This window comes from Pristiophorus japonicus, chromosome 1 (assembly GCF_044704955.1).
Source record: "Pristiophorus japonicus isolate sPriJap1 chromosome 1, sPriJap1.hap1, whole genome shotgun sequence".
NCBI classification, from domain to species: Eukaryota; Metazoa; Chordata; class Chondrichthyes; family Pristiophoridae; genus Pristiophorus; species Pristiophorus japonicus.
The window spans coordinates 476,202,832-476,219,878 of NC_091977.1; the positions used below are offsets into that span (position 1 = coordinate 476,202,832).

The 17,047-nt window shown below is 49.5% G+C and overlaps 7 non-coding genes across 7 annotated transcripts; all 7 read right to left on the minus strand.

Moving 5' to 3' along the window:
- Nucleotides 1-1,553: 1,553 nt before the first annotated feature.
- trnay-gua (transfer RNA tyrosine (anticodon GUA)) lies at nt 1,554-1,646 on the minus strand. The gene is made up of 2 exons: nt 1,610-1,646; nt 1,554-1,589 (listed from the first exon to the last, which is right to left on the minus strand). It is a non-coding gene; the product is annotated as a tRNA-Tyr (tRNA).
- Nucleotides 1,647-3,886: 2,240 nt separating this feature from the next.
- trnay-gua (transfer RNA tyrosine (anticodon GUA)) lies at nt 3,887-3,979 on the minus strand. Its single transcript has 2 exons — nt 3,943-3,979; nt 3,887-3,922 (listed from the first exon to the last, which is right to left on the minus strand). It is a non-coding gene; the product is annotated as a tRNA-Tyr (tRNA).
- Nucleotides 3,980-6,219: 2,240 nt separating this feature from the next.
- trnay-gua (transfer RNA tyrosine (anticodon GUA)) lies at nt 6,220-6,312 on the minus strand. Its single transcript has 2 exons — nt 6,276-6,312; nt 6,220-6,255 (listed from the first exon to the last, which is right to left on the minus strand). It is a non-coding gene; the product is annotated as a tRNA-Tyr (tRNA).
- A 2,236-nt stretch (nt 6,313-8,548) lies between these two features.
- Nucleotides 8,549-8,641, minus strand: trnay-gua (transfer RNA tyrosine (anticodon GUA)). Its single transcript has 2 exons — nt 8,605-8,641; nt 8,549-8,584 (listed from the first exon to the last, which is right to left on the minus strand). It is a non-coding gene; the product is annotated as a tRNA-Tyr (tRNA).
- Nucleotides 8,642-10,877: 2,236 nt separating this feature from the next.
- trnay-gua (transfer RNA tyrosine (anticodon GUA)) lies at nt 10,878-10,970 on the minus strand. The gene is made up of 2 exons: nt 10,934-10,970; nt 10,878-10,913 (listed from the first exon to the last, which is right to left on the minus strand). It is a non-coding gene; the product is annotated as a tRNA-Tyr (tRNA).
- Nucleotides 10,971-13,210: 2,240 nt separating this feature from the next.
- trnay-gua (transfer RNA tyrosine (anticodon GUA)) lies at nt 13,211-13,303 on the minus strand. Its single transcript has 2 exons — nt 13,267-13,303; nt 13,211-13,246 (listed from the first exon to the last, which is right to left on the minus strand). It is a non-coding gene; the product is annotated as a tRNA-Tyr (tRNA).
- Nucleotides 13,304-15,543: 2,240 nt separating this feature from the next.
- Nucleotides 15,544-15,636, minus strand: trnay-gua (transfer RNA tyrosine (anticodon GUA)). The gene is made up of 2 exons: nt 15,600-15,636; nt 15,544-15,579 (listed from the first exon to the last, which is right to left on the minus strand). It is a non-coding gene; the product is annotated as a tRNA-Tyr (tRNA).
- Between the last annotated feature and the right edge of the window lie 1,411 nt (nt 15,637-17,047).

The window sequence follows — 17,047 nt, forward strand, 5'->3', positions numbered from 1 at the left end:
AGCTGCTCCACGACCATCAGAGAAAACCTATTTGAGGACTAGCCCACTCCTTGTATCCAATCGACATTGCGGAGCAGCAGCGAGCGAGCAACAGCAGGACGCGAAGCCACAGTAACGAAGAAAGAAGCCGAGAAGAGCACGAGACCGCGAAAGGGAAGCGAGGTGACCGGCAAGTAGCGGCCGCCCTGTGTGTGAGGGAGCAGGCGAGAGCGCTGTCTGACTGATAGCCAACTTGTTTTGCCTGAAAGGGAGTGCTGAGTGCTTTGAAGTGTTGCTGCCCACGTCTGCGTGTTGCAGACTGGCGCAATCCAAGATCCAGGATTACGTGCTGAGGGACGCACTTAAAATTGGTACAGTCGCCGCAAAGGCACGGTGGGGAAGGGCCACAGTTTAAAGGCCTTCTGCCACGGTAAACCCGGGGGCAGGAATCAGTACACAACTCCCCTCGGGCTGTACTTGCAACTTCTTTTTCGTGTACATGGAGCACCATGATCTGCAAACACCTATGTAGTGCCATGTACAATGTAAGGTCTGTTTCGTAATGCACGTTGAAAAGAAAAAAATGTAAACGTACCGTCACCCATTCCGTGTACTGTATAGTGACACATGTAATGTAATTTTGTTGAATGTACTACAAGGTATCCCGTATTGTACTTGATCTGAAAAGCAAGGAAATGTATAGAACGGAACTGCCGTCAGCACCCAAATGTAATGTATGGGATTGCTGACCGCAGCTAAACATACTGAACTGCTTTTGAATGTACTGTACAAATTCTTTTGGCTTCTCTCACCTCATATATCCATCTTTGCAAAAATCAAGAAGTCTTGCTTCTGACATGGCAGAAAATGGTTTGCTGGGCTTTGGCCCATCTGCCGTGAACTCAGTGAGTGACACGTGAGATCACGTTTCTTTCTGGAGAATTGCCCTGAGCCAAAAGCAGAGTGGAGAATGCGGGCATCGATCCCGCTACCTCTCACATGCGAAGCAAGCGCTCTACCATTTGAGCTAATTCCCCAGTAGCTTCTTGCAGTTGAGCCTCGTTTGCTTCTCAGTCGCCTTTTCGCACTCGTCTCCAAGCTGCTCCACGACCATCAGAGAAAACCTATTTGAGGATTGGCCCACTCCTTCAATGCATTGTATCCAATCGACATTGCGGAGCAGCATCGAGCGAGCAACAGCAGGACGGGAAGCCACAGTAACGAAGAAAGAAGCCGAGAAGAGCACGAGACCACGGAAGGGAAGCGAGGTGACCGGCAAGTAGCGGCCGCCCTGTGTGTGAGGGAGCAGGCGAGAGCGCTGTCTGACTGATAGCCAACTTGTTTTGCCTGAAAGGGAGTGCTGAGTGCTTTGAAGTGTTGCTGCTCAATGGCACTCTCTGCTGGTGAGCAGACACAAATGCTCAAGCATAACAGCTGTGTGAAGGTGGATGCAGAGTGCATTAAGGTTTGAGACGAGAAAAGTGGTGTCCTGCGTCTTCAGGGCAACATGATGCATCATAAAGTGAAGAGAGCTGGTTTGAGTGAATTGCTGCTTAATCCAAAAGAACACCAGCTCCTTCGAGCCGGAATTGAACCAGCAACCTAAGGATAATCTTGCTGCATATTGCTACTACAGTCCTCTGCTCCACCAACTGAGCTATCAAAGGAAAGCTGCAACGATGTTTCTGTGTGATGATTGTTTTCCCAGCGCATGTTGACGCATCTGGCCTCATGGAGTGGCCTGTGCGTCTTCAGTACCAGCCCATGCTGCAGCGCTGTGAGACTGTGAACCGCCAGCTACTCTTTACAGCCTGGAAAACGCGTGTGACTAACAATCACAAGAGTGTAGCTTTGACTTCTTATCAGGCTCGCAGATTTTTTGCAAGCTGTGCATTATGAATTTAAAGACCTTGCAAGCTGCCCTACTTGGTCGTGCTGCCTGGCGGCTTGCATGGCAAGTGCCTTCTTCGTGCAGCAGGCAGCGTATGTATCAGTCTGCTCAATCGAAGGTCCTGAGTTAAATGCTCAGAAAAGGAATCAATGCTAAAAAGTCGTTCTTTTAGCTTCTTTCACTTCATATATCCACCTTTGCAAAAATCAAGAAGTCTTGCTTATGACATGGCAGAAAAAAGTTTGCTGTGCTTTGACCCATCTGGCGTGAACTCAGTGACACGTGAGACCACGTTTCTTTCTGGAGAATTGCCCTGAGCCAAAAGCAGAGTGGAGAATGCGGGCATCGATCCCGCTACCTCTCACATGCTAAGCGAGCGCTCTACCATTTGAGCTAATTCCCCAGCAGCTTCTTGCAGGTTGCCCTCGTTTGCTTCTCAGTCGCCTTTTCGCACTCGTCTCCAAGCTGCTCCACGACCATCAGAGAAAACCTATTTGAGGACTAGCCCACTCCTTGTATCCAATCGACATTGCGGAGCAGCAGCGAGCGAGCAACAGCAGGACGCGAAGCCACAGTAACGAAGAAAGAAGCCGAGAAGAGCACGAGACCGCGAAAGGGAAGCGAGGTGACCGGCAAGTAGCGGCCGCCCTGTGTGTGAGGGAGCAGGCGAGAGCGCTGTCTGACTGATAGCCAACTTGTTTTGCCTGAAAGGGAGTGCTGAGTGCTTTGAAGTGTTGCTGCCCACGTCTGCGTGTTGCAGACTGGCGCAATCCAAGATCCAGGATTACGTGCTGAGGGACGCACTTAAAATTGGTACAGTCGCCGCAAAGGCACGGTGGGGAAGGGCCACAGTTTAAAGGCCTTCTGCCACGGTAAACCCGGGGGCAGGAATCAGTACACAACTCCCCTCGGGCTGTACTTGCAACTTCTTTTTCGTGTACATGGAGCACCATGATCTGCAAACACCTATGTAGTGCCATGTACAATGTAAGGTCTGTTTCGTAATGCACGTTGAAAAGAAAAAAATGTAAACGTACCGTCACCCATTCCGTGTACTGTATAGTGACACATGTAATGTAATTTTGTTGAATGTACTACAAGGTATCCCGTATTGTACTTGATCTGAAAAGCAAGGAAATGTATAGAACGGAACTGCCGTCAGCACCCAAATGTAATGTATGGGATTGCTGACCGCAGCTAAACATACTGAACTGCTTTTGAATGTACTGTACAAATTCTTTTGGCTTCTCTCACCTCATATATCCATCTTTGCAAAAATCAAGAAGTCTTGCTTCTGACATGGCAGAAAATGGTTTGCTGGGCTTTGGCCCATCTGCCGTGAACTCAGTGAGTGACACGTGAGATCACGTTTCTTTCTGGAGAATTGCCCTGAGCCAAAAGCAGAGTGGAGAATGCGGGCATCGATCCCGCTACCTCTCACATGCGAAGCAAGCGCTCTACCATTTGAGCTAATTCCCCAGTAGCTTCTTGCAGTTGAGCCTCGTTTGCTTCTCAGTCGCCTTTTCGCACTCGTCTCCAAGCTGCTCCACGACCATCAGAGAAAACCTATTTGAGGATTGGCCCACTCCTTCAATGCATTGTATCCAATCGACATTGCGGAGCAGCATCGAGCGAGCAACAGCAGGACGGGAAGCCACAGTAACGAAGAAAGAAGCCGAGAAGAGCACGAGACCACGGAAGGGAAGCGAGGTGACCGGCAAGTAGCGGCCGCCCTGTGTGTGAGGGAGCAGGCGAGAGCGCTGTCTGACTGATAGCCAACTTGTTTTGCCTGAAAGGGAGTGCTGAGTGCTTTGAAGTGTTGCTGCTCAATGGCACTCTCTGCTGGTGAGCAGACACAAATGCTCAAGCATAACAGCTGTGTGAAGGTGGATGCAGAGTGCATTAAGGTTTGAGACGAGAAAAGTGGTGTCCTGCGTCTTCAGGGCAACATGATGCATCATAAAGTGAAGAGAGCTGGTTTGAGTGAATTGCTGCTTAATTCAAAAGAACACCAGCTCCTTCGAGCCGGAATTGAACCAGCAACCTAAGGATAATCTTGCTGCATATTGCTACTACAGTCCTCTGCTCTACCAACTGAGCTATCAAAGGAAAGCTGCAAAGATGCTTCTGTGTGATGATTGTTTTCCCAGCGCATGTTGACGCATCTGGCCTCATGGAGTGGCCTCTGCGTCTTCAGTACCAGCCCATGCTGCAGCGCTGTGAGACTGTGAACCGCCAGCTACTCTTTACAGCCTGGAAAACGCGTGTGACTAACAATCACAAGAGTGTAGCTTTGACTTCTTATCAGGCTCGCAGATTTTTTGCAAGCTGTGCATTATGAATTTAAAGGCCTTGCAAGCTGCCCTACTTGGTCGTGCTGCCTGGCGGCTTGCATGGCAAGTGCCTTCTTCGTGCAGCAGGCAGCGTATGTATCAGTCTGCTCAATCGAAGGTCCTGAGTTAAATGCTCAGAAAAGGAATCAATGCTAAAAAGTCGTTCTTTTAGCTTCTTTCACTTCATATATCCACCTTTGCAAAAATCAAGAAGTCTTGCTTATGACATGGCAGAAAAAAGTTTGCTGTGCTTTGACCCATCTGGCGTGAACTCAGTGACACGTGAGACCACGTTTCTTTCTGGAGAATTGCCCTGAGCCAAAAGCAGAGTGGAGAATGCGGGCATCGATCCCGCTACCTCTCACATGCTAAGCGAGCGCTCTACCATTTGAGCTAATTCCCCAGCAGCTTCTTGCAGGTTGCCCTCGTTTGCTTCTCAGTCGCCTTTTCGCACTCGTCTCCAAGCTGCTCCACGACCATCAGAGAAAACCTATTTGAGGACTAGCCCACTCCTTGTATCCAATCGACATTGCGGAGCAGCAGCGAGCGAGCAACAGCAGGACGCGAAGCCACAGTAACGAAGAAAGAAGCCGAGAAGAGCACGAGACCGCGAAAGGGAAGCGAGGTGACCGGCAAGTAGCGGCCGCCCTGTGTGTGAGGGAGCAGGCGAGAGCGCTGTCTGACTGATAGCCAACTTGTTTTGCCTGAAAGGGAGTGCTGAGTGCTTTGAAGTGTTGCTGCCCACGTCTGCGTGTTGCAGACTGGCGCAATCCAAGATCCAGGATTACGTGCTGAGGGACGCACTTAAAATTGGTACAGTCGCCGCAAAGGCACGGTGGGGAAGGGCCACAGTTTAAAGGCCTTCTGCCACGGTAAACCCGGGGGCAGGAATCAGTACACAACTCCCCTCGGGCTGTACTTGCAACTTCTTTTTCGTGTACATGGAGCACCATGATCTGCAAACACCTATGTAGTGCCATGTACAATGTAAGGTCTGTTTCGTAATGCACGTTGAAAAGAAAAAAATGTAAACGTACCGTCACCCATTCCGTGTACTGTATAGTGACACATGTAATGTAATTTTGTTGAATGTACTACAAGGTATCCCGTATTGTACTTGATCTGAAAAGCAAATAAATGTATAGAACGGAACTGCCGTCAGCACCCAAATGTAATGTATGGGATTGCTGACCGCAGCTAAACATACTGAACTGCTTTTGAATGTACTGTACAAATTCTTTTGGCTTCTCTCACCTCATATATCCATCTTTGCAAAAATCAAGAAGTCTTGCTTCTGACATGGCAGAAAATGGTTTGCTGGGCTTTGGCCCATCTGCCGTGAACTCAGTGAGTGACACGTGAGATCACGTTTCTTTCTGGAGAATTGCCCTGAGCCAAAAGCAGAGTGGAGAATGCGGGCATCGATCCCGCTACCTCTCACATGCGAAGCAAGCGCTCTACCATTTGAGCTAATTCCCCAGTAGCTTCTTGCAGTTGAGCCTCGTTTGCTTCTCAGTCGCCTTTTCGCACTCGTCTCCAAGCTGCTCCACGACCATCAGAGAAAACCTATTTGAGGATTGGCCCACTCCTTCAATGCATTGTATCCAATCGACATTGCGGAGCAGCATCGAGCGAGCAACAGCAGGACGGGAAGCCACAGTAACGAAGAAAGAAGCCGAGAAGAGCACGAGACCACGGAAGGGAAGCGAGGTGACCGGCAAGTAGCGGCCGCCCTGTGTGTGAGGGAGCAGGCGAGAGCGCTGTCTGACTGATAGCCAACTTGTTTTGCCTGAAAGGGAGTGCTGAGTGCTTTGAAGTGTTGCTGCTCAATGGCACTCTCTGCTGGTGAGCAGACACAAATGCTCAAGCATAACAGCTGTGTGAAGGTGGATGCAGAGTGCATTAAGGTTTGAGACGAGAAAAGTGGTGTCCTGCGTCTTCAGGGCAACATGATGCATCATAAAGTGAAGAGAGCTGGTTTGAGTGAATTGCTGCTTAATCCAAAAGAACACCAGCTCCTTCGAGCCGGAATTGAACCAGCAACCTAAGGATAATCTTGCTGCATATTGCTACTACAGTCCTCTGCTCCACCAACTGAGCTATCAAAGGAAAGCTGCAAAGATGCTTCTGTGTGATGATTGTTTTCCCAGCGCATGTTGACGCATCTGGCCTCATGGAGTGGCCTGTGCGTCTTCAGTACCAGCCCATGCTGCAGCGCTGTGAGACTGTGAACCGCCAGCTACTCTTTACAGCCTGGAAAACGCGTGTGACTAACAATCACAAGTGTGTAGCTTTGACTTCTTATCAGGCTCGCAGATTTTTTGCAAGCTGTGCATTATGAATTTAAAGACCTTGCAAGCTGCCCTACTTGGTCGTGCTGCCTGGCGGCTTGCATGGCAAGTGCCTTCTTCGTGCAGCAGGCAGCGTATCAGTCTGCTCAATCGAAGGTCCTGAGTTAAATGCTCAGAAAAGGAATCAATGCTAAAAAGTCGTTCTTTTAGCTTCTTTCACTTCATATATCCACCTTTGCAAAAATCAAGAAGTCTTGCTTATGACATGGCAGAAAAAAGTTTGCTGTGCTTTGACCCATCTGGCGTGAACTCAGTGACACGTGAGACCACGTTTCTTTCTGGAGAATTGCCCTGAGCCAAAAGCAGAGTGGAGAATGCGGGCATCGATCCCGCTACCTCTCACATGCTAAGCGAGCGCTCTACCATTTGAGCTAATTCCCCAGCAGCTTCTTGCAGGTTGCCCTCGTTTGCTTCTCAGTCGCCTTTTCGCACTCGTCTCCAAGCTGCTCCACGACCATCAGAGAAAACCTATTTGAGGACTAGCCCACTCCTTGTATCCAATCGACATTGCGGAGCAGCAGCGAGCGAGCAACAGCAGGACGCGAAGCCACAGTAACGAAGAAAGAAGCCGAGAAGAGCACGAGACCGCGAAAGGGAAGCGAGGTGACCGGCAAGTAGCGGCCGCCCTGTGTGTGAGGGAGCAGGCGAGAGCGCTGTCTGACTGATAGCCAACTTGTTTTGCCTGAAAGGGAGTGCTGAGTGCTTTGAAGTGTTGCTGCCCACGTCTGCGTGTTGCAGACTGGCGCAATCCAAGATCCAGGATTACGTGCTGAGGGACGCACTTAAAATTGGTACAGTCGCCGCAAAGGCACGGTGGGGAAGGGCCACAGTTTAAAGGCCTTCTGCCACGGTAAACCCGGGGGCAGGAATCAGTACACAACTCCCCTCGGGCTGTACTTGCAACTTCTTTTTCGTGTACATGGAGCACCATGATCTGCAAACACCTATGTAGTGCCATGTACAATGTAAGGTCTGTTTCGTAATGCACGTTGAAAAGAAAAAAATGTAAACGTACCGTCACCCATTCCGTGTACTGTATAGTGACACATGTAATGTAATTTTGTTGAATGTACTACAAGGTATCCCGTATTGTACTTGATCTGAAAAGCAAATAAATGTATAGAACGGAACTGCCGTCAGCACCCAAATGTAATGTATGGGATTGCTGACCGCAGCTAAACATACTGAACTGCTTTTGAATGTACTGTACAAATTCTTTTGGCTTCTCTCACCTCATATATCCATCTTTGCAAAAATCAAGAAGTCTTGCTTCTGACATGGCAGAAAATGGTTTGCTGGGCTTTGGCCCATCTGCCGTGAACTCAGTGAGTGACACGTGAGATCACGTTTCTTTCTGGAGAATTGCCCTGAGCCAAAAGCAGAGTGGAGAATGCGGGCATCGATCCCGCTACCTCTCACATGCGAAGCAAGCGCTCTACCATTTGAGCTAATTCCCCAGTAGCTTCTTGCAGTTGAGCCTCGTTTGCTTCTCAGTCGCCTTTTCGCACTCGTCTCCAAGCTGCTCCACGACCATCAGAGAAAACCTATTTGAGGATTGGCCCACTCCTTCAATGCATTGTATCCAATCGACATTGCGGAGCAGCATCGAGCGAGCAACAGCAGGACGGGAAGCCACAGTAACGAAGAAAGAAGCCGAGAAGAGCACGAGACCACGGAAGGGAAGCGAGGTGACCGGCAAGTAGCGGCCGCCCTGTGTGTGAGGGAGCAGGCGAGAGCGCTGTCTGACTGATAGCCAACTTGTTTTGCCTGAAAGGGAGTGCTGAGTGCTTTGAAGTGTTGCTGCTCAATGGCACTCTCTGCTGGTGAGCAGACACAAATGCTCAAGCATAACAGCTGTGTGAAGGTGGATGCAGAGTGCATTAAGGTTTGAGACGAGAAAAGTGGTGTCCTGCGTCTTCAGGGCAACATGATGCATCATAAAGTGAAGAGAGCTGGTTTGAGTGAATTGCTGCTTAATCCAAAAGAACACCAGCTCCTTCGAGCCGGAATTGAACCAGCAACCTAAGGATAATCTTGCTGCATATTGCTACTACAGTCCTCTGCTCCACCAACTGAGCTATCAAAGGAAAGCTGCAAAGATGCTTCTGTGTGATGATTGTTTTCCCAGCGCATGTTGACGCATCTGGCCTCATGGAGTGGCCTGTGCGTCTTCAGTACCAGCCCATGCTGCAGCGCTGTGAGACTGTGAACCGCCAGCTACTCTTTACAGCCTGGAAAACGCGTGTGACTAACAATCACAAGTGTGTAGCTTTGACTTCTTATCAGGCTCGCAGATTTTTTGCAAGCTGTGCATTATGAATTTAAAGACCTTGCAAGCTGCCCTACTTGGTCGTGCTGCCTGGCGGCTTGCATGGCAAGTGCCTTCTTCGTGCAGCAGGCAGCGTATCAGTCTGCTCAATCGAAGGTCCTGAGTTAAATGCTCAGAAAAGGAATCAATGCTAAAAAGTCGTTCTTTTAGCTTCTTTCACTTCATATATCCACCTTTGCAAAAATCAAGAAGTCTTGCTTATGACATGGCAGAAAAAAGTTTGCTGTGCTTTGACCCATCTGGCGTGAACTCAGTGACACGTGAGACCACGTTTCTTTCTGGAGAATTGCCCTGAGCCAAAAGCAGAGTGGAGAATGCGGGCATCGATCCCGCTACCTCTCACATGCTAAGCGAGCGCTCTACCATTTGAGCTAATTCCCCAGCAGCTTCTTGCAGGTTGCCCTCGTTTGCTTCTCAGTCGCCTTTTCGCACTCGTCTCCAAGCTGCTCCACGACCATCAGAGAAAACCTATTTGAGGACTAGCCCACTCCTTGTATCCAATCGACATTGCGGAGCAGCAGCGAGCGAGCAACAGCAGGACGCGAAGCCACAGTAACGAAGAAAGAAGCCGAGAAGAGCACGAGACCGCGAAAGGGAAGCGAGGTGACCGGCAAGTAGCGGCCGCCCTGTGTGTGAGGGAGCAGGCGAGAGCGCTGTCTGACTGATAGCCAACTTGTTTTGCCTGAAAGGGAGTGCTGAGTGCTTTGAAGTGTTGCTGCCCACGTCTGCGTGTTGCAGACTGGCGCAATCCAAGATCCAGGATTACGTGCTGAGGGACGCACTTAAAATTGGTACAGTCGCCGCAAAGGCACGGTGGGGAAGGGCCACAGTTTAAAGGCCTTCTGCCACGGTAAACCCGGGGGCAGGAATCAGTACACAACTCCCCTCGGGCTGTACTTGCAACTTCTTTTTCGTGTACATGGAGCACCATGATCTGCAAACACCTATGTAGTGCCATGTACAATGTAAGGTCTGTTTCGTAATGCACGTTGAAAAGAAAAAAATGTAAACGTACCGTCACCCATTCCGTGTACTGTATAGTGACACATGTAATGTAATTTTGTTGAATGTACTACAAGGTATCCCGTATTGTACTTGATCTGAAAAGCAAGGAAATGTATAGAACGGAACTGCCGTCAGCACCCAAATGTAATGTATGGGATTGCTGACCGCAGCTAAACATACTGAACTGCTTTTGAATGTACTGTACAAATTCTTTTGGCTTCTCTCACCTCATATATCCATCTTTGCAAAAATCAAGAAGTCTTGCTTCTGACATGGCAGAAAATGGTTTGCTGGGCTTTGGCCCATCTGCCGTGAACTCAGTGAGTGACACGTGAGATCACGTTTCTTTCTGGAGAATTGCCCTGAGCCAAAAGCAGAGTGGAGAATGCGGGCATCGATCCCGCTACCTCTCACATGCGAAGCAAGCGCTCTACCATTTGAGCTAATTCCCCAGTAGCTTCTTGCAGTTGAGCCTCGTTTGCTTCTCAGTCGCCTTTTCGCACTCGTCTCCAAGCTGCTCCACGACCATCAGAGAAAACCTATTTGAGGATTGGCCCACTCCTTCAATGCATTGTATCCAATCGACATTGCGGAGCAGCATCGAGCGAGCAACAGCAGGACGGGAAGCCACAGTAACGAAGAAAGAAGCCGAGAAGAGCACGAGACCACGGAAGGGAAGCGAGGTGACCGGCAAGTAGCGGCCGCCCTGTGTGTGAGGGAGCAGGCGAGAGCGCTGTCTGACTGATAGCCAACTTGTTTTGCCTGAAAGGGAGTGCTGAGTGCTTTGAAGTGTTGCTGCTCAATGGCACTCTCTGCTGGTGAGCAGACACAAATGCTCAAGCATAACAGCTGTGTGAAGGTGGATGCAGAGTGCATTAAGGTTTGAGACGAGAAAAGTGGTGTCCTGCGTCTTCAGGGCAACATGATGCATCATAAAGTGAAGAGAGCTGGTTTGAGTGAATTGCTGCTTAATCCAAAAGAACACCAGCTCCTTCGAGCCGGAATTGAACCAGCAACCTAAGGATAATCTTGCTGCATATTGCTACTACAGTCCTCTGCTCCACCAACTGAGCTATCAAAGGAAAGCTGCAACGATGCTTCTGTGTGATGATTGTTTTCCCAGCGCATGTTGACGCATCTGGCCTCATGGAGTGGCCTGTGCGTCTTCAGTACCAGCCCATGCTGCAGCGCTGTGAGACTGTGAACCGCCAGCTACTCTTTACAGCCTGGAAAACGCGTGTGACTAACAATCACAAGAGTGTAGCTTTGACTTCTTATCAGGCTCGCAGATTTTTTGCAAGCTGTGCATTATGAATTTAAAGACCTTGCAAGCTGCCCTACTTGGTCGTGCTGCCTGGCGGCTTGCATGGCAAGTGCCTTCTTCGTGCAGCAGGCAGCGTATGTATCAGTCTGCTCAATCGAAGGTCCTGAGTTAAATGCTCAGAAAAGGAATCAATGCTAAAAAGTCGTTCTTTTAGCTTCTTTCACTTCATATATCCACCTTTGCAAAAATCAAGAAGTCTTGCTTATGACATGGCAGAAAAAAGTTTGCTGTGCTTTGACCCATCTGGCGTGAACTCAGTGACACGTGAGACCACGTTTCTTTCTGGAGAATTGCCCTGAGCCAAAAGCAGAGTGGAGAATGCGGGCATCGATCCCGCTACCTCTCACATGCTAAGCGAGCGCTCTACCATTTGAGCTAATTCCCCAGCAGCTTCTTGCAGGTTGCCCTCGTTTGCTTCTCAGTCGCCTTTTCGCACTCGTCTCCAAGCTGCTCCACGACCATCAGAGAAAACCTATTTGAGGACTAGCCCACTCCTTGTATCCAATCGACATTGCGGAGCAGCAGCGAGCGAGCAACAGCAGGACGCGAAGCCACAGTAACGAAGAAAGAAGCCGAGAAGAGCACGAGACCGCGAAAGGGAAGCGAGGTGACCGGCAAGTAGCGGCCGCCCTGTGTGTGAGGGAGCAGGCGAGAGCGCTGTCTGACTGATAGCCAACTTGTTTTGCCTGAAAGGGAGTGCTGAGTGCTTTGAAGTGTTGCTGCCCACGTCTGCGTGTTGCAGACTGGCGCAATCCAAGATCCAGGATTACGTGCTGAGGGACGCACTTAAAATTGGTACAGTCGCCGCAAAGGCACGGTGGGGAAGGGCCACAGTTTAAAGGCCTTCTGCCACGGTAAACCCGGGGGCAGGAATCAGTACACAACTCCCCTCGGGCTGTACTTGCAACTTCTTTTTCGTGTACATGGAGCACCATGATCTGCAAACACCTATGTAGTGCCATGTACAATGTAAGGTCTGTTTCGTAATGCACGTTGAAAAGAAAAAAATGTAAACGTACCGTCACCCATTCCGTGTACTGTATAGTGACACATGTAATGTAATTTTGTTGAATGTACTACAAGGTATCCCGTATTGTACTTGATCTGAAAAGCAAGGAAATGTATAGAACGGAACTGCCGTCAGCACCCAAATGTAATGTATGGGATTGCTGACCGCAGCTAAACATACTGAACTGCTTTTGAATGTACTGTACAAATTCTTTTGGCTTCTCTCACCTCATATATCCATCTTTGCAAAAATCAAGAAGTCTTGCTTCTGACATGGCAGAAAATGGTTTGCTGGGCTTTGGCCCATCTGCCGTGAACTCAGTGAGTGACACGTGAGATCACGTTTCTTTCTGGAGAATTGCCCTGAGCCAAAAGCAGAGTGGAGAATGCGGGCATCGATCCCGCTACCTCTCACATGCGAAGCAAGCGCTCTACCATTTGAGCTAATTCCCCAGTAGCTTCTTGCAGTTGAGCCTCGTTTGCTTCTCAGTCGCCTTTTCGCACTCGTCTCCAAGCTGCTCCACGACCATCAGAGAAAACCTATTTGAGGATTGGCCCACTCCTTCAATGCATTGTATCCAATCGACATTGCGGAGCAGCATCGAGCGAGCAACAGCAGGACGGGAAGCCACAGTAACGAAGAAAGAAGCCGAGAAGAGCACGAGACCACGGAAGGGAAGCGAGGTGACCGGCAAGTAGCGGCCGCCCTGTGTGTGAGGGAGCAGGCGAGAGCGCTGTCTGACTGATAGCCAACTTGTTTTGCCTGAAAGGGAGTGCTGAGTGCTTTGAAGTGTTGCTGCTCAATGGCACTCTCTGCTGGTGAGCAGACACAAATGCTCAAGCATAACAGCTGTGTGAAGGTGGATGCAGAGTGCATTAAGGTTTGAGACGAGAAAAGTGGTGTCCTGCGTCTTCAGGGCAACATGATGCATCATAAAGTGAAGAGAGCTGGTTTGAGTGAATTGCTGCTTAATTCAAAAGAACACCAGCTCCTTCGAGCCGGAATTGAACCAGCAACCTAAGGATAATCTTGCTGCATATTGCTACTACAGTCCTCTGCTCTACCAACTGAGCTATCAAAGGAAAGCTGCAAAGATGCTTCTGTGTGATGATTGTTTTCCCAGCGCATGTTGACGCATCTGGCCTCATGGAGTGGCCTCTGCGTCTTCAGTACCAGCCCATGCTGCAGCGCTGTGAGACTGTGAACCGCCAGCTACTCTTTACAGCCTGGAAAACGCGTGTGACTAACAATCACAAGAGTGTAGCTTTGACTTCTTATCAGGCTCGCAGATTTTTTGCAAGCTGTGCATTATGAATTTAAAGGCCTTGCAAGCTGCCCTACTTGGTCGTGCTGCCTGGCGGCTTGCATGGCAAGTGCCTTCTTCGTGCAGCAGGCAGCGTATGTATCAGTCTGCTCAATCGAAGGTCCTGAGTTAAATGCTCAGAAAAGGAATCAATGCTAAAAAGTCGTTCTTTTAGCTTCTTTCACTTCATATATCCACCTTTGCAAAAATCAAGAAGTCTTGCTTATGACATGGCAGAAAAAAGTTTGCTGTGCTTTGACCCATCTGGCGTGAACTCAGTGACACGTGAGACCACGTTTCTTTCTGGAGAATTGCCCTGAGCCAAAAGCAGAGTGGAGAATGCGGGCATCGATCCCGCTACCTCTCACATGCTAAGCGAGCGCTCTACCATTTGAGCTAATTCCCCAGCAGCTTCTTGCAGGTTGCCCTCGTTTGCTTCTCAGTCGCCTTTTCGCACTCGTCTCCAAGCTGCTCCACGACCATCAGAGAAAACCTATTTGAGGACTAGCCCACTCCTTGTATCCAATCGACATTGCGGAGCAGCAGCGAGCGAGCAACAGCAGGACGCGAAGCCACAGTAACGAAGAAAGAAGCCGAGAAGAGCACGAGACCGCGAAAGGGAAGCGAGGTGACCGGCAAGTAGCGGCCGCCCTGTGTGTGAGGGAGCAGGCGAGAGCGCTGTCTGACTGATAGCCAACTTGTTTTGCCTGAAAGGGAGTGCTGAGTGCTTTGAAGTGTTGCTGCCCACGTCTGCGTGTTGCAGACTGGCGCAATCCAAGATCCAGGATTACGTGCTGAGGGACGCACTTAAAATTGGTACAGTCGCCGCAAAGGCACGGTGGGGAAGGGCCACAGTTTAAAGGCCTTCTGCCACGGTAAACCCGGGGGCAGGAATCAGTACACAACTCCCCTCGGGCTGTACTTGCAACTTCTTTTTCGTGTACATGGAGCACCATGATCTGCAAACACCTATGTAGTGCCATGTACAATGTAAGGTCTGTTTCGTAATGCACGTTGAAAAGAAAAAAATGTAAACGTACCGTCACCCATTCCGTGTACTGTATAGTGACACATGTAATGTAATTTTGTTGAATGTACTACAAGGTATCCCGTATTGTACTTGATCTGAAAAGCAAATAAATGTATAGAACGGAACTGCCGTCAGCACCCAAATGTAATGTATGGGATTGCTGACCGCAGCTAAACATACTGAACTGCTTTTGAATGTACTGTACAAATTCTTTTGGCTTCTCTCACCTCATATATCCATCTTTGCAAAAATCAAGAAGTCTTGCTTCTGACATGGCAGAAAATGGTTTGCTGGGCTTTGGCCCATCTGCCGTGAACTCAGTGAGTGACACGTGAGATCACGTTTCTTTCTGGAGAATTGCCCTGAGCCAAAAGCAGAGTGGAGAATGCGGGCATCGATCCCGCTACCTCTCACATGCGAAGCAAGCGCTCTACCATTTGAGCTAATTCCCCAGTAGCTTCTTGCAGTTGAGCCTCGTTTGCTTCTCAGTCGCCTTTTCGCACTCGTCTCCAAGCTGCTCCACGACCATCAGAGAAAACCTATTTGAGGATTGGCCCACTCCTTCAATGCATTGTATCCAATCGACATTGCGGAGCAGCATCGAGCGAGCAACAGCAGGACGGGAAGCCACAGTAACGAAGAAAGAAGCCGAGAAGAGCACGAGACCACGGAAGGGAAGCGAGGTGACCGGCAAGTAGCGGCCGCCCTGTGTGTGAGGGAGCAGGCGAGAGCGCTGTCTGACTGATAGCCAACTTGTTTTGCCTGAAAGGGAGTGCTGAGTGCTTTGAAGTGTTGCTGCTCAATGGCACTCTCTGCTGGTGAGCAGACACAAATGCTCAAGCATAACAGCTGTGTGAAGGTGGATGCAGAGTGCATTAAGGTTTGAGACGAGAAAAGTGGTGTCCTGCGTCTTCAGGGCAACATGATGCATCATAAAGTGAAGAGAGCTGGTTTGAGTGAATTGCTGCTTAATTCAAAAGAACACCAGCTCCTTCGAGCCGGAATTGAACCAGCAACCTAAGGATAATCTTGCTGCATATTGCTACTACAGTCCTCTGCTCTACCAACTGAGCTATCAAAGGAAAGCTGCAAAGATGCTTCTGTGTGATGATTGTTTTCCCAGCGCATGTTGACGCATCTGGCCTCATGGAGTGGCCTCTGCGTCTTCAGTACCAGCCCATGCTGCAGCGCTGTGAGACTGTGAACCGCCAGCTACTCTTTACAGCCTGGAAAACGCGTGTGACTAACAATCACAAGAGTGTAGCTTTGACTTCTTATCAGGCTCGCAGATTTTTTGCAAGCTGTGCATTATGAATTTAAAGGCCTTGCAAGCTGCCCTACTTGGTCGTGCTGCCTGGCGGCTTGCATGGCAAGTGCCTTCTTCGTGCAGCAGGCAGCGTATGTATCAGTCTGCTCAATCGAAGGTCCTGAGTTAAATGCTCAGAAAAGGAATCAATGCTAAAAAGTCGTTCTTTTAGCTTCTTTCACTTCATATATCCACCTTTGCAAAAATCAAGAAGTCTTGCTTATGACATGGCAGAAAAAAGTTTGCTGTGCTTTGACCCATCTGGCGTGAACTCAGTGACACGTGAGACCACGTTTCTTTCTGGAGAATTGCCCTGAGCCAAAAGCAGAGTGGAGAATGCGGGCATCGATCCCGCTACCTCTCACATGCTAAGCGAGCGCTCTACCATTTGAGCTAATTCCCCAGCAGCTTCTTGCAGGTTGCCCTCGTTTGCTTCTCAGTCGCCTTTTCGCACTCGTCTCCAAGCTGCTCCACGACCATCAGAGAAAACCTATTTGAGGACTAGCCCACTCCTTGTATCCAATCGACATTGCGGAGCAGCAGCGAGCGAGCAACAGCAGGACGCGAAGCCACAGTAACGAAGAAAGAAGCCGAGAAGAGCACGAGACCGCGAAAGGGAAGCGAGGTGACCGGCAAGTAGCGGCCGCCCTGTGTGTGAGGGAGCAGGCGAGAGCGCTGTCTGACTGATAGCCAACTTGTTTTGCCTGAAAGGGAGTGCTGAGTGCTTTGAAGTGTTGCTGCCCACGTCTGCGTGTTGCAGACTGGCGCAATCCAAGATCCAGGATTACGTGCTGAGGGACGCACTTAAAATTGGTACAGTCGCCGCAAAGGCACGGTGGGGAAGGGCCACAGTTTAAAGGCCTTCTGCCACGGTAAACCCGGGGGCAGGAATCAGTACACAACTCCCCTCGGGCTGTACTTGCAACTTCTTTTTCGTGTACATGGAGCACCATGATCTGCAAACACCTATGTAGTGCCATGTACAATGTAAGGTCTGTTTCGTAATGCACGTTGAAAAGAAAAAAATGTAAACGTACCGTCACCCATTCCGTGTACTGTATAGTGACACATGTAATGTAATTTTGTTGAATGTACTACAAGGTATCCCGTATTGTACTTGATCTGAAAAGCAAATAAATGTATAGAACGGAACTGCCGTCAGCACCCAAATGTAATGTATGGGATTG